We start from the raw sequence: 15,388 nt of genomic DNA, 5'->3' as shown, positions 1-15,388 counted from the left end.
CCGGGGGCTGGGGAGATGGCTCAGTGGGTAAGAGCACCCGACTGCTCTTCCGAAGGTCCGGAGTTCAAATCCCAGCAACCACATGGTGGCTTACAACCATCCGCAACGAGATCTGGCGCCCTCTTCTGGAGTGTCTGAAGACAGCTACAGTGTACTTACATATAATCAATAAATAAATCTTTAAAAAAAAAAAAAAAGACAAGGGTTAATAAGAGGGAGTAGGACCCTATAGGGTAGCTTGGATGCCTTGCTCAGCAGCATTTCTAGAGACAGGCAGGAAGGACAGAGCGGTGCAGGGTGGGGGAGCTGCTAGGAAGGCTTGACCCCCACAGAGGGGAAGAGGGGAGACCAGGGAATTTGGTTCAGCAAGTAACAAGACCTGCCCCGCAAGCCTTATAACCAGAGTTGCATCCTCCGACACTCCCAAATAAAAGCCGGACTCCGTGGCCGTGGCGCGCGGGTCTGTAATCCCAACACTGCTGTGTGAATATGGGAGGTGGAGACAACCCCCATCCTCCGTGCCAACAAAGGTTAAAAGTGAGACCCGCTTCCGGAAAGTTGTCCTCTGACCTACACGTGTGCAACCATGACATTCATGAGCCTGCACGCTCATACACAAAAGTTAAAAGAATTACCAAGCAAGCTAATTAGCAGGGCATTATTTTTTTTTTCAAAAATGTACTGATTGCTGGGCGTGGTGGCGCACGCCTTTAATCCCAGCACTCGGGAGGCAGAGGCGGGCGGATTTCTGAGTTTGAGGCCAGCCTGGTCTACAAAGTGAGTTCCAGGACAGCCAAGGCTACAACAGAGAAACCCTGTCTCAGTACCCTAGCACCAATTAAATACCGGGATGTAGCGGTTACTTGCAGTTCCTGGATTGAGAAGGTGGTGATCGGGATTTCTGGAGCAAGCTGGCCAGCTACACTGGTTATATTGGTGTAGATCCTCAAAGAAGGTCCAACACGGGCACTCCATACAGGCAAATAAATAATACAGAAAAATGTCCACTACTGTATTTGTGAGTGACATTTCATCCAGTCTAATGTGTTTTCTCCACAGCAGATAGTAAGACTACTCCAGCAGCTGGAGAGGTGTTCAGTGGTAGAACACTTGTCTAGTATGGACAAGGCTCTGATTTTCTCTCTATCCCTGCAGAAAGGAAAAGAATTCTATTGGTGGAAACAGGACTGGGTTAACTCGGTACAGTGGCACCAACTCATATTCTCAGGACTTGGAGGTAGTGCGTGCAGCAGGAGGATTCACTGAGAATTCAGGGCCACATAGTCAAACCCTGTCTAAAAACCAAACCAAATCAAAACCCAAAACCAGCGCAAGTAAAGTGACAGTGGGTGGCTGACGTAATAATTCCTATGCGTTGCTTTAACATGCTGACTGCCAAGGTGAATCTACTCCACTTGTGTTCCCAGGGAAGCAACAGATGCAAAACAAGCTTTGATTTAGGGAGGGAAGAGGGGAAGGAGAGGGGAAGAGGGGAAGGCTCTGCCCCCAGCTATCACCACACCCCTCTGTAGTATGGTGTTCAATCAGCAGCTAGAAAGAGCTCCCCAGAATGTCATCTGTGACCCTGGGAGATGCTATCAAATCACCAACACCAGGCAGGAAGCAGAGCTTCCCTCCTGTGTTCTACCTGTGTTCTATAAGGCCTGGATGTGGAATTTTACTCAGCACAACACAAAGCAAACAAAAATCTTGGGAAAGGTGACAGATAGGTGGTTGATTCCTCAAGCGCACCGTTTAATGATGGGCAGTCTGGAGAGCTGAAATCCAAGGGTTTATGATTGAAGCTCAAAATTGTTGGCAGGAAACAGGAAGCGTGTGAACTTGTCCACCAGATCCTGCATTTAAAGTTAGAAAGGAGGGGGTGGAGAGATGGCTCAGCTGTTAAGAGCACCGACTGCTCTTCCTAAAGGTACTGAGCTCAGTTCCCAGCAACCACATGGTGGCTCACAATCATCATAATGGGATCTGATGCTTTCTTCGGGTGTGCCTGAAGACAGTGTATCCATATACATAAAATATATAAATCTTTAAAAAAAAAGTTAGAAAGTAGGCTATCAATCCAGATGCAGTATGTGTGTGTGTTCCTTTAGGTGGTAACTGAGTTTCCTGTGGCATCATGAGGACCAGCATCCATAGACCAGGTGTCTCCCCCAAAGCCTGTACCTCCAAGGGACACAGTCCCTTCTATGGGCTCCATGGTCACACTGGTGTGCTCCCCCACCATCTACCATATACACTCCCCTCGCAACTGTGTGTGTGTGTGTGTGTGTGTGTGAGAGAGAGAGAGAGAGAGAGAGAGAGAGAGAGAGAGAGAGAGAAAGAGAGAATTTAGATAAATCCTCCAAACGAAAGCTTTAATATGGGTCCTTAGAGACATCTAAGGGCCTTTTTGGCACATCACTGATGTTTTTAAGGATAACACGCATGGCCGAGTGCTTCCTTGTAAGCCACAGGGTGCGACCATACCTTATGTTTCCATTTCTTACTCCCAGTGGTGCTACACTTGGGGATACAAATATTTGTTGAATAAGTAACAATACATCACAAATGTTTTTGGTGACAGCAGAGAGAGAGAACCGTAGACTTGAAAGCAAACAAGTGTATCTTTGCATTCATCCGAGTGTGCTGAGTTCTGCCACACTGAGCCACCGCCCTTCAGTTCAGGTCCGACCTCAGGCCTTGGAAAGCATTGTGGGAAATGATGAAAGATTGTTATGTTCTATGGTCCCACTGCACTGATCTGAAATTAGGACTAAGGTTTTCCATATCCTTAGAAAATATAATACGAAGTATATTTTGAGTTGGAAAAATGTTGGTCTGTCTGTATTCTCAATTCTACCCTTTCAAGGTAGGATATTCAAAGGAATCTCAAGGGAAAAATACTCCCCCACATACATACACCAGTCCGGGTTTCCTTATTTGGTTCAAACACTAATGCAGAGGAGATCCTGGTCATTTCAGTCTCCTGAGGAGCTGGAGCTACAGACATGCGCCACCACGTGGCTTGCACTTTAAAAGGCACCAGTACCTTCTAGAGGGCAGGGGAGTATGCACTTGTCAGACTTGAACACCAACAATTAGGTAGTCAACTATTTTTAATAAAAATTTATACACTGCAGGCTGGTTACTAAATAGCGTCACATGTCCATTCAACCAACATTTGTATGAAGCAGCATTTAAAGTACTGGGAGATTCGTAGTTACGGACATAGATGAAAAAACCTCTCTCCTGGAATTTACTTCCCTGTGAAATAGGTGAGACAGCCAAGGCTGAGGGGACGGCTCGCAGAGGCACTGTTACAAGCATAGACTGTGCAGTACTGATGCTTTAATTGGCTTTACAGTCCTTCATGACACAAAATAAAAAGAACAAAGAGAGGAGTGCTGCGTTGCAGGTGCACCGTCTGTGTGCCTTTGATTGTGTTAGGAATTTGAAAGTTTTTTTCCATTTAAAATGTCTAGCAACTCAAAAATTAACAGCTCTAAAAAATTAAGGAGAAGTGAATATAAGTTTGGTTGTTGTGTTTTTAAATTAATAGTTCTAATTTTAGATGATATTGCCTCCTCTCTTACAAATTACATGTAAAAGGCTATATAGCAAGAGCCAGTCTCAAAACAAACTAGCCAAAAATAAATAGCAAAGTATTTAAATTTCCGAAGTGGAATAAAAGGTTTATAATTTTTGTTTTTTCTGTTTGTGTTGCTGATAACTCCAAGGTAGCAGAGCCAAGTGTTTTCTTTTTTCTTGGCATTTGGAGCTATAAACTAATTAAGCTTTTCTACTAATTTACCGGTTTGTTGTCATTTGCATAATAAAATCCGTGTTAACGAAATCTCCTCTCAGCCTGCCTAAACTCTGAAAGTTTAAGTCCCTCTAAACATGTTAACCATCATAGGTGGAACCTGCAGCTAAAGCATTTTCGATAAATTCCAATATTTGCTTTTTTTCCCCATTTAGTTTTAAGTGAGAAAAAAGAAATAGCCCCTAAGCTGCCTGTTTTACTCTAACAAGGTCGCCTGCTGTCTTGAGAACGAATTACCTGGGTTCCGTGCCCTGGACGCCTCTCGGAGCCCTTCCGACTGCACTCATCCCTGTTCTGAGGCCCCCTGCAGGATCTCCTCCTTCACAGCACCCAGCTAGTCCCCCTTCCTTTGGCAGTTCTCAAAGGCTCCATTCGTAAAACCGATCACAAGTTTCACTATGTCGAAATTCTTTAATTCTACATAAAATGTCTTGACTCTTAAATGCAGCTCGAATGGGTGTTTCCGTTTATGGGGGTCGGGGGGGGGGCTAGGGGGTAAGCCAGAGCTACTCACTCATTCACAGATGAATTTTCTGTATCTGTTTTTTAACAATTCTTACGTCATACTTAAGAAAACAGCGAGAATGAACAGAGGTGCCTGTGTTGAGCACTGTACTGTTTTAAGTTTGATACCCACAGTCTAAATATAACAAAACAAAACAAAACCAAACACAACTAAGTAAATTGTGTTTTGTTTTGGTTAGAATATCTTCTAACTGGTTTCAACGGGTTACGGGTTTTTGTTTGTGGGTTTTTGTTTGTTTTTTGTTTTTGTAATGATCTATAGTTTATTTTCTACAGAGTTAAGATACACACGTAGAGATGTCTTTAGGAACCTAATGGAAACCCAAGTGGTGGTGGTGTACGAGCACTTTAACCCTAGTGTGTGTGAGCAGCCTGGTCTACAGAGCAAGTTCCAGGACAGTTAGGGTCACACAGAGAAACCCTGTCTTGAAAAACCAAACCAAACAAAAATGTAATGGAAGCAGAAAAGCAATTTTAAACATAGTAGGTACTAAACATCCACACGATTGACCGTCATTTGATATTTGATGCATCGAGTGCTTTTATCTTCACTCTATAAATTGTTTTATGGTAATGATTTACTTTTGACATACAAAGAGGCACAGAGGGAGCTCATCTACGAGGAGGAGTTGTTTTTCTTGGAGAGTGAAGACTTGTCAGGACCTTGGTCTGTGAGAGTGGCTGGCACCAGGGAAGGACACTTCTCAGGGACCATTTCCATTCCTCTGACTTCCTCACAAGAGTCTGTCTCCCTCTCTATCCTTGAGCTCTGCTTCTCCGTGGCAACAACCCGTAGGAACTCCTTCCTCTCTTGTATTATTTTTTGTTGGTTTTTTTTTCCCCCGTTTTGTTTTGTTTTTCGAGACAGGGTTTCTCTGTGTAGTCCTAGCTGTCCTGGAACTCACTCTGTAGATAGGCTGGCCTCGAACTCAGAAATCTGCCTCCCTCTGCCACCCAAGTGCTGGGATTAAAAGCGTGCACCACCACTGCCCGGCTTCTTGCATTTAGGACATTCTATAAAATGTCTTGATGGCACAAAGTGAGTGATCCAAGAGCCATTTCTTTCTCATTTATTTAAAATGAGGGAAAAACAAATCCTGTTTTCTGTCCCTGGGGCTTGGACTTAGCCTTGCTGTATGGCCAGGCAGACAAAGCACTCTGCCTGTAGGGACATCCACAGTCCTGTGGACTGGGATTTATTGGGAGTGATGTGGCTGTTGTTTCCACCTGTGAATATTTTAAGGTTTTATAGGGACTAGTATTTCCAGGCATGGCACTGTGCAGTGTCCATAAACCCTCCTCAAAGTGCAGTGGCCCAATAGCATCATTGACAGTCTCCATTTTAGTTCAGAATTCCACAAATATTTGCTGAAGGCTACTCAGTGGCCTTGCACTGTAATAAAGATAGAGAGGGGGTTGTATAAATCGTTTAACTCTTTTTACAGCCGTGTAAACAAAGGCACAGGAGGTGGGGAAAAGGCTACACCTAGGGTCACAACGGGGCCAGCCACAGCCACAGAACACAGGCATCCAGGCTGCGCTGACAGCTGAGGAGGGCCTGATGATTTATGGGTAAATGAAGTTAGAGAGGATCACTTCCAACAGAGGCACAGCCAAGGCTTGAGTCACCAGCCCGGATCACTTCAATTCATGTCTCTAGTCAGGGTTGAGAAGCCAGGAGCACTCATGGCCAGTGCCCACCATCTCCCAGTGTGTCTACCAAGTGTCGTCCAACTAAATCCCTAGGAGAAGAGACTAAAGGGGAGAATCTGAACCACGCTCTGGACACAGACACACACCCACTGACACACATGTACAGACACACATACACCCGGCCACACATAAATAGCAATCCACATCCCCCCACTCCTCCCACACCTTGCAAGGAGAGTCAAGCAAGAGTAAATTAAAACCCAGGGCCACAATAGGGCTAAATCTAAACATTACATGTCTTGCCATTTGATGTGGTGAGGACTGGCTTAGCTCACCACCAAGTGTGTGCAAGGCAGCTGTTTGCAAAGCTCATCCCTTGGCCCTCAGACTGAGACAGCCGTGCACAGAAGCAAGCTGCTTGAGACATGAGCTGACATCATGGGACCCTAGCTCTTCACGTCTGATAGTACGAGGTGGGCAGTCAGGGCTTTCCCACTAGGCAGACATTGCATGTCTGGGCTACACCTTCAGATCTGGGTGGGACTTAGACCCTGCCTGAAGTTACTGAGGTGGAGCAGGTGATTTCTGTTTTCAAGAACTCCTCACCCTTGGGTTTCTAGCAATAGCTGTCAATGGCATACAGAACCTCTGGCCGAGAGATATGGAAGCATTTTAAAGGGTAATGGTGCTGGGTTTAGGCCAATCTAACCTTTGGGTCTCTTTCCCTGAGAACAAAAACTAGGGGGCCGGGGGGCGGGAATGGTATTCCCATGGTCTGAGTTAACATTGTCAGGTGACATCATTCAGTTTAGTAACCTTGCTGCCCTAAAATTATCTTATGAAATGGGTTTAACTAGCAGCCTTAGTTAGGCAAGCAATGCTTTTTGATTTTATACATAAAGTTACATAAACTGTAAAGTCAAAACCAAAACAAGAACCTGAAACCGCAAACTATTAGATGATTCTTCCTATAATTACCTCACACCTAATTTTTTATTCTTACAAATTTTTAAATAGCACACTAAAGTTGACTGGTGGATTTCCAGGAGGTAATAGTTCCATAAATCTGACTTTGATCTTTTCCCCTTGTTATCCCTTTTTTTTAAAAATTTTTTGCAGTGCACTTATTTCTATTGATTGCCACACCCAAGACAGTGAGTCAGCTTCATATCCTATTAGCAGACTAAATCATGAAAACGTGCATAGTGGGGTATACTTTTAATCCCAGCACTCTATTCTCTGCGTTCAAGGTCAGCCTGTTACTGATTCAGTTTCAGGACAGCCCCAGCTACACAGAGAAACCCTGTCTCAAAAAACAAAACAAAACAAGACAAAAACAAACAAAAAACAAACAAACAAACAAAAAACCAAAAGAAAAGAAGAAAAACAAAAGAAAAAAGAAACAAATTTACTTATTGTAACAAAAATAGTTTAATTTGCTTAAAAAGCAGTGGTCATTTATCTGTTTAAAGGCTCCATGTGTTAAAATGTTTCTTATCCTCAAGACTAAGCTTCCCCTCCACTTTGTAGTGAAGTAATGCAGGGATACTTAATACCCAAGGGACAGGGAGCGCTATTCCTAGAAGGGGAGGGGCTGTCACTGGATTGCAATATCATTCTTCATTTCTAACCACTCGGAACTGTATTAGTGACCTGCCTGGCAGCAACATTAAGGTTTCTTCCCAGCTCCCGTAACACAGTGAAAATATAACAAATCAAGACAAAAATAAATTACAGGGACTCAGATTTTTACTTAAAAATGTTTTCTCTCTATATAAATTTCAAAAATCGTTTTCACAAAAGTAGACCAATATTTTTGGCATTTCTTTCATTTGCTATAATTCTATTTACTTTTATTAAACAGTTCACATAAAGATTATGTGCATATAGCGAAGAAAAAGGAATTATGATGACTCCACATTTTACGGATAAACATAGCACTTATAGAAATATATAGTCAGGATTACTTTTATTGGTCTTATATTTGATTATATTCATATTTAATAATGTTGGATATTTTATAAATATAATACTAACTGAATATCATAGTTTAAAAAGACAGATGTAGGAAGCTACATATTTGAAAAGATGCCTGCATTATTTTAGTAATTATACATTGGATGTACTGACAGTCACTAATTCTACCCAGGTCTGCATTGGTAGCCTTAGCCCCTCAGCTTTCAAAACATCCTGAATTCTGGTGGTTGAGGAAAAATCCTTTGAAAACGGTGCTTAGTCGCCTGTTTTAACCTGCAGCTCAGATTCTGAACACAAGTTCCAGCTTGCCTGACTCCTTCACAAACTTCTACAGAGGGCTTCTCAGCGGGATGATATGAAGGGCTTTCTAAAGTGCTCAGTAGCCAAGCACTGATTACAGTCCAGCCCCGGGCAAAACTGCCCTGAGCAGGAAGAATTGTTTATCGAGGGAACAGAGATAAGCCTTTAGCTTGGATATACCTGTCACCAGAAAGTCAGCTTGGTTTTTTTTTTTTTTTATGTTCTGTCAGTATTTAAAACAAAACTCAATTCAATTAAAAAGTTATAATATTGGCTCTGGTTAAAAATAAAATTGAAAACAAAACTCAATTCAATTAAAAAGTTACAATATTGGCTCTGGTTAAAAATAAAATTTGAATATATTTCTCTGGTTGCCTGAGATAAGCACCTCTGGAATTCTTATTAATATTTTGGTTTTTTGTTTGTTTTTTAGTTTATTTTCTGTTTGGCTTTTTAGATACATGGCCATGTATTTCATTAAAAAAAAACAAAGATGTGATTTGAATTGTGGCAGTGTAGAAGAATAAGAGCAAAGAAACTGCTCTAAGGAATTCTAAGGATCTTTCAACAAAGACCAAAGCTGTGACATCTCTCTGGGTTTAAATCCCCAGACAAAACGTGACAGCATGGCAGGAATCCTTCCTCTGCCAGGTTTTGATTGACTCTGATGCTGTTATTTTGTTCCCGTCCTCTCTATGAATTAGGTTTTAGTGGCTGAACTAGGACAAAACTGTCTATGGCAAGAGCCATAGAGTTAGTCTAGCTATGGGGAATTTCAAATAGTAATATGTTTTATTCTTGTTTATATCAAATACCTATCTTTAGAAGTCCTCATCTATTCAAAATTTACGGAAAAAAATATCCCCCAAGTCCTTGAAAAAGGACAAAAAGGATAGGAACAATTTACTTTACCGTGAAAAAATATTAAAAAGAAAGAAAATAGGAAACATTACCTTAATGAATAATACTAGACCTCCAAAAATCAAAATACTAAATACTAAATAAAACTTGTATAAAACAGTTCTGGTATTGATATTAAATTAAACCTCCTTCCAAACAAAATGTTCTCTTTAGGAAGGCAATATAGTACACTTTAACTGTTCATCAGGATATGCCTGTAAACAGCACTCAGGAGGCTGAGGCAGGAGAATCACCCATTCAAAGTCAGCCTGGGCTACAAAACAAAACAAAAACAAAGATCACGCCATCTTAGCTGAGAAAAACAAAACAAACACTGCTACTAACATTTATATTAACTATAAAATTATAGACTTGTTAATTTAATTAATAATATAGTCATTTTATTGTAAACAATACTAATAAGGGAAGCACATGTTTTAGAAGCATGCTAGGTTAATTTTGATAAAGATCTCAGATTAGGTTTTTTTCCCCCCAACTATATCTAATGGTACCATATTCTTTATCAACTTCAGCTAAACTATTTAAAAATAAAATCAAATCCTCAACTTTGCACCTACAGTGGGTTGGGCTCCCCCTTTTAAAGCTGGGACCACCAGACTGGAGAGGCTCAGCATCAAATTTAATTGAACTCAAGAAGGAATGAACTTCAGTGAGTAAAATGGACATGGTAGTTAGCCATCGTTTTGTTTTTTTGCAAGCAAGGAATTAGAAAAAAAAAAAAACCAACCTACTTTATTAAATCTAAAAATGAGCTCTTCATGTATTGACAACATGAGGAATTCATCTGGCCTCAGAGATTACTTAGGAGGGACTCTGTGTGGTTTTACCAAGAGAACTTTCATTCCTAAGGTTTGGGGAACAGAATTCTGGGATGGAGCACTCCAACTGTGAGAATAGTAACCCAAGATGTGTCTTTAAATGACAGACCTTGGAAAATGCTGAGCAGTGGTGAGCGCCCCAGCCCGCCCCTAGCTTTCCCTCCTCCTAGGGAGGAAGCCTAGGTTTGGAGTGTTCTCTGCAAGAGGCTTTCCATGCTCGGACTCCTGTGTCATTTGACCCCTTTAAGTCAGAACATTCTCGCTCAACCCGCCCTTGCACAGTTGTGGTGCACGGGAAGATACACAGCACATGAGTTGCAACCGATAAACAAGTTTAAATACCCAACTCACTCCAGCCTCTTCAGGCTCCTCCCCTACAAACAAACGCCTAGCTCTTTTGTTTTCTTCAGTCAGTCTGGAAATACTATGAACTCGCCAATCCCCTCCGAGTCTTTTCATGAAAGGTCTCATTCTCCCGGCCCCTAGAAGAATGGGCACTCTACCGTTGTCGACCATGGGAAGCAGTATAAAACAAGACACAGTTGCAAGAGCAACCCTGCTAGCTACTACTTACCAGTCCCACAGAGTCTACAGACAGATGAAATTCCAACTCCTGACTTAAGGCTGAACTTTCAAAAAAAAATCAGTTTCTTAGTCTGATTAAGGAAAAATACTGTTTGTATAAACCTTTGTTTTTGAGAAGACATTTGAAAATATATCAGGCTTTGGAGTTTTGGCTTGTTTGGATTAATTTTGAAATTTATTTTTAAAATGCAACTTTCTCTTTAAAATTCTTTAATTTTTTTTCTCTTGATACTGCACGGTTTCAAACTACAAAAATAAATCCCAAGCTAAAATTTCCAAATAACCATACCTTCACATTTAAAGTTTCTTCAGTTTCAGCTTATTTAAATCCTAGCTTTTTAGTAGTGCACTATAAATTCAGTCTGTAAGTTTTAATCAGTTTGTTCAACTCAAATCATTTGTGACTCTTTCTGGGGAGTGACTTTACATCAAAGCTTAAAAGACACCATTTATTAACCACATTAGTGAGATGTAGTTGAATTAAAATGTGTTAAACACATGATTACCTGTTTTAAGTTCTTGACCAACATATTCGTTACTTACAATTTGTTTTTAAAAGCTGCTTAGATAACTGCTTCACTATGGTATATGACAATTTGTTACAGCCATTCGATTTTAGAGACTAGACCTAAACAGTAAACTGAACAGTTTTCTCAAAAGAACTTGAAGATAATATGATTTACTACAGCTGAAAGTTACAATATACAGAAAAATCTTTGAACTTATTAATTTAAGCCAATTTTCTCAAAGTCTTAAATATTTGCTGAATAATCTTTTACCGGGTTTCAACTAAACTGAGTCCCCCGCCCCTGCCAAGACTTTAAAAAAAATTAAAATTATCTGTGGATAAATTTGTATTTTTGGGTGGCCCATTTCTTTTTCTCCAGATAAAGATTGGTAAAATCTTTTATGAAAGTAGACAAATCAAACAGTTTTATACTTCCTTCTTTTCTGTCACCACCAAAGTTCTGATCGTTATATTTTTAAGAAAAAAAAAAAAAAACAATAGAAATGTATTTATAAACAGAAACCCACCGGCACCTAACAAAAGTTGTGGTTGTTTACCTTCTCGGTTACTGATTATTTCGTTTGTTTCGTATGTTTCCAAACCAATTTCGTATTTATTTTTTCTCACCATCTCCACCAAACGTCAGTGAAATTAGTACATTTCAGCTACAGAAATCGTTAATCCTTCGAGGTCGGTTTCAACTTCACCGGTCTTAGGGCAGCTTCAACGAAAACGTGGTCTTAGCAAAGCTGATTTTACCCGGAATTTTTCGTTTGCTCTCCCCCCCCCCGCACCCCTTTTCAGAGGTTGGTTTTGGTTAAAACAACCCTGCGGACCACAAAGGGAGCTGGGGAGGGAGGGGGTTGAACGAGTTCTCTAGAAGTTTAGTTAAATTCAGGCACCTGGGAACATAATTTGGTTGTGCTTCTTTGAAATGAAAAAAAAAAAAAGGTAAAAGGAAAATAGACCGACACATTCGAAGACCTAAAAATAAAAGATGAGTTCGGGGCCGTGCGCGTCCAGAACCCCGACCTCCAGGCTGGCCCCGGGTACCACGCGCTGCCGGACTTGGGGCGAACAGTTAAAGGGCTGAGCGCTGCGAGCGGAAGCCCACCCCTCACCCACAGCCCAGCCAACAAGGGAGCAAAGGGTTATTTTCGCGCCACAAAATATGCAAATACAGGGGCGGCCCGAGGGCCAATGGGTGGAGACCAGCTAAGACTCCAGAGGCGGCAACTATCGATGATAGGCTCGCTGCCTCCACCAATCGGCGAGCGGCTTCGGCGAGGGCGGTGCCTCTCCCGGCTCTGGGTGAGGGTCTGAATCCTGCAGGGCAGCCCGTCAGCGTCGGAGCCCCGCCCTAGGTCGCTTTTCCGCGCCATCGGCGGCCGCCCCGCCCCGCCAGAACAGACGCAGCCTTCGTTATTTCTCAGCGGGGACGGAGCATCCTCGAGCGTGCGCGCGCCTCGCGAGTTTACACGCAGTCTCCATGCATGGATGCAGCCGTGTGGTCAGGGCTCCAGCGGGCCATGAAGACTTTCCCTTGTGTGCGTTTCGACGGGTTCCTCTTCTCTGCGCGGTGCTGGAGAAAGGAAACAAACCGCCCCATCTTCTCGGCTCTTGGGCACCATGTTTAATACAGATAGAAGTGACAGATTCCGGAGTGAGAGCAGACCCAGCTCTCGGATCTCGCCTCTGGTTTGAACAGAGTTCAGAGGAGCGGTTCTCGAGAAGAGTGAAACGCGCCCACCGGCGAGAGGGTGTCAGGCCCCGGCCAGGGAGCCCTAGGGCCGGCCACCCTTTGCTTTGCCCACAACCTGTGGCTACAGCAGCGGTAACGGACCTAGGCATACTTTCATGTTACACAGAACCTCACAACATTTTTACTTTTCCGGGTCTTCAGAAGAAATGTAGCTGTCGAATGTGTAAACAGATGGGTGGGAATCCTTCCTCCGTGGGATTAATATTAATTAGGGAGCTACAACTGCTGAAGAATTGTTTTGGTTCATATACAAATAATGTCAGAAAGTTCTTTAAGGCACCCATACAATTAACTTATGAATCTGAGAAGTTACACGGACTTAATATGTGTTCTGGAAAATTCAAGTATTTTTCGCTCGAAAAGCTAAATTAATAATTACCTAGGTTTTTTTTTTTGTTGTTGTTGTTTTTAATTTTGCCATGGAGTGTATACTCAATCTCTCAAATGTTTGGCAGATTGGAAGTGGCTTATGCCCACTACCTTTTTGATGTTTCAACTTTATTATTGGAGTGTTAAGGTCCTAGACAAAGTATCCAGTTTGTTACAACAATAATACAGATTAAATTCACAGGCGCCCAGGAACATATTCATTAAATTGCCACACACTTGGTTTAAATTCCAGCTGTTAAGATTTGTTTGACAGTGACAGATAAAATTAATTTATCTCATGTTTTAAAAGTAGTTATTTCGTTAGGTATCATTTTTAATAAAACAAAATACATTTAATCCAGGGGAAGGGGAATCAATACAATTTGGTAGCAAGCTGATCAGTTTGCTATTAAAAAATAATGTTATACGATCAGATTCAAAGTGATTTCCAGAAAAGCAAACATTACAAATCAAAACATTTCCCCAACAAGGCTTGGTTCACAAGTACTACAAAATTAAATTCGTAAAATTTATAGTGATTTTTTTTGAATGCCACAGAAGTCTAAAGGAATACATATTTTCCTTGAGAGCCGCTTCTCTTTCCAAATGCATGAAGGCGAAGAATAACTTTTTAAGATAGCTAACTTAGCCTTCAAAATTCACTTCCAAAGTTGTTCTTTCCAGATTTCCAATAGTTCTGAATACTGTCTCATAATTTCATAAAGACCATTTTACTAAATTAAGCTTTGGTGAAAATACTATTAAAGTTTGTTTTCATTTATACAGTTGGGTTTGCTTAGCAGGAAAGAAAAACCTGTTAGAAAGAACAGTTGCATTTAAAATGGATGATCTGACACCTTCCGGGTTACTTAACACAGAACTGTAAGTTCCTTTTAAAAGACAAAATGCAAATACTCTAGATCGTTCAATAATTTCACGTTTTAAAAACAAGCTGCTACTTGTTTTTCTTTAAGAGATACTTTAAAGTATTATTAAGGTTTTTTTTTTTTGAAAGAGCACACCATATCAAATTATCAATTGCTGAAGGCGTTTGTAGTATGAAGCACATATTTTCTCTATTCACATTTTTCAACTTGCGAGAGTAGCAAAACATTAGATTTCTGCCTGTATTTTCAGGCTATATAGAACTTAATTTCAGTCATCCAAACCCGGCAATTTCTCTTTTCCATAAAATGCCTGTTAAAAATATATCACAAGTTATCTTTGAAGCCTTTGAGTAGAGCACACAACCATTAAGCCACAGTCAAAGGTGCTCACAAGGACAGGGGAACTGCATTTTTTCCCTATTCCTGTTCCCCGGCTCACATTTAGTAGGATCAGGAAGGCTCCACCGGGCCCAGACCCAACCCCCCAACCACCATTGTGCTCGTTACCTACAGGGAAATTATGAATGGCTCTCACAGTCAAAGGAAGGCAGAAAGAGCCGAGGAATAGTTTCCCAGCGCGGCCGCCACCTTAGGCTGACGCTGAACAGGGTTCCCTTAGAGTCCCAAGTTCTTTAACAAAAATTATTTAAATAAAAGTATCAGTCCTCCCCCCGAGCCCTCCCCCTTCGAAAAACCACAGGAAGCGAGGGTTTCCCTTTAAGTACCGACTTTTCCCACTCGGCCACCCCCAGCCCCACAGCCTCCGCCCCGCGCCCCTCCCCCACGCGGCCAGCCCGCCCCCGGCCTCATTTATCCAGAGTCTTCTCGCAGCCGAGCAGCCAATGAACGGCGAGGCGGAGAGCCACCCGGAGCGCAGGCGGAGGAGGTGTCGCGTAGACACCCGCCCAGGACGTCGGCTCCCCTCCCCCACGCCGGCCCGGGCCGCCCCGCTTGCTCGGTCCCCGGGGCCCTCGAGGGGAGCGGCGCTCTGCCCCCGGGTTCTACTTTCCCCGGTCATCAGAGCCACCGAGCGAGTTCGAGATTGTCATTCAGATTTCGTTGTTAAGTGACCCATTTTTCAAAAATCGAATGGTTACAAACTACGGTAACTGCAACCGCGGGACCCCCTAACCGCTTCCTCATCTTAAGAAAAAAGGATCGTTCGTCTGACCCTCCCGAGGCTCGGACCCTTTGGAAACTCGCCGTGCCCATCGCGCCTGGCGCCGGCTGCAGCGGCTGGGCGCTCTCCACCCCCTCCCC

Source organism: Mus caroli, chromosome 6 (assembly GCF_900094665.2).
Source record: "Mus caroli chromosome 6, CAROLI_EIJ_v1.1, whole genome shotgun sequence".
NCBI lineage: Eukaryota > Metazoa > Chordata > Mammalia > Rodentia > Muridae > Mus > Mus caroli.
Note: the sequence above shows the minus strand (reverse complement) of the source record.